The following is a 1,736-nucleotide window of genomic DNA, read 5'->3' on the forward strand; positions in this document are numbered from 1 at the left end:
GAGGCTGTCAGCAGCCTTTCAATAAAACAGGACAGCTTTAGAAGTCACTTTGAAAGTCTTTACATATGTTAATAGAGGGTCACCAAGGGGGTGAGTTGGGACCATCAGGCCCCGGAGCAGGTTCAGAGAAATCCTTGTTATGGGGTCAAGTTGGGGTAACTAGGTTTTCTGTCACCTCACAAGAACCACTTTGGCTTTTACCTCAGCAGAGGGAGAAATGACTCAGCATAGATCCAATTAATTTGGTAGAAGATACATGAAAACCTTGAGGTTTATATTTTTGCCTCTCAGTATTCTAACAATTGTGCCCCAATTTTTTCAGAACCATCTCTAGAGTCTAAGACGTTCATTAAGCTTCCTGCCATCTTCTTGGGTGAAGATGAAAGCAAAGATTGTTTTCCTCTATTTTTAAATTAAATTTATTGGGGTGACATTGGGTAATAACATTATATAAATTTCAAGTGTACAATTCTAGAATACATCATCTATATATTGCATTGTGTGCTCACCACCCTTAGTCTACTCTCCATATATTTGACCTCCTTTACCCTCTTCATCTTTCCCCTCGCCTGGTTTTCCTCTATTTGAGGGGGCGGGGGTTAAGGAGGGTTGATGTGGTGTAACTGAAGTTTCTAGAAGAATTTTATATTTGTTTCTTCCAAAAGCCTCCTTCAAATGTAACCTAGAGATGACACTCCCCCTCCTCTCCTCTCTACCAGGTGAATTTGGTGTTACTGGCTTTCACTCCTGGAAGGAGTTATCTCTCCACTTGGGAGCCATAGGCCTCCCAGGGCTGACAATAACGTGGGACAAGTTCTTGACTCATCCAGGCGGTGGGAGAGGAGGTGGGAGGGAGGCAGGCCTGTCTGCCTCAATGCTGTTGGACCTCCCACCAGATGCTGCAGGAGCGGTCCTTATTCCTTGCCCGGCTGTCACCCATTTGTCAGTACTCTCCAGACCAAGTAGAGATGGACAACAGTGGGTAGGGGAGTAAGTTCTGTCCCTGATAGAGTGAGGCCTTTATGGAGGGTCAGGTGGATCTCACGGAACAGCACAGAAGAACCAGTTATATCTCCAGTGACATCGCGATTGTCTCCAAACAAAAATTCCCCAATCTAACCTTCTTGTAAAATGTCATTTGCAAAAAGACAAGTACTCTATGATTCCACCCATTTGAGGTATCTAAAGTGGTGAAAGTCATAGAGACAGGAAGTAGAATGGTGGTTACCAGGTGAAAAGGGGAGGTGTTGTTAAATGGATAAAGAGTTTCAGTTTTAAAAGATGAAAAAGTTCTGGAGAAGTTGGGGTGGGGGTGGGGAATGAACAGGCAGAGCACAGAAGGATTTTCAGTGACAGTACTGTGTTTGATGTTACAATGATGATTACATGTCACTATACATTTGTCCAAACCCACAGAATGCGCGACCCCCAGAGTGAACCCTACAGTAAACTATGGACTTGGGGTGATAATGATGTGTCACTGTAGGTTCATCAATTATAAGAAATGCACCTTTGGTGGGGGAATGTAATAAATGGAGGGGCGCTATGCATGTGCGGGGGCAGAGGGTACATGGGAAATCTCTGTTCCTTCCCCCGAATTTTACCGTGAACCTGATACTGCTCTAAAAAAAAAAAGTCTTAATTTTAAAAAATGCCCTCTCCCAAAGTTCTGGGATCTGTTTCACAGCCACGTGAATGCACTTTACACTACTGGACACTTAAAAATGGTTAAGATG

Source organism: Rhinolophus hipposideros (assembly GCF_964194185.1).
Source record: "Rhinolophus hipposideros genome assembly, chromosome: 1".
In the NCBI taxonomy this organism is placed as follows: domain Eukaryota; kingdom Metazoa; phylum Chordata; class Mammalia; order Chiroptera; family Rhinolophidae; genus Rhinolophus; species Rhinolophus hipposideros.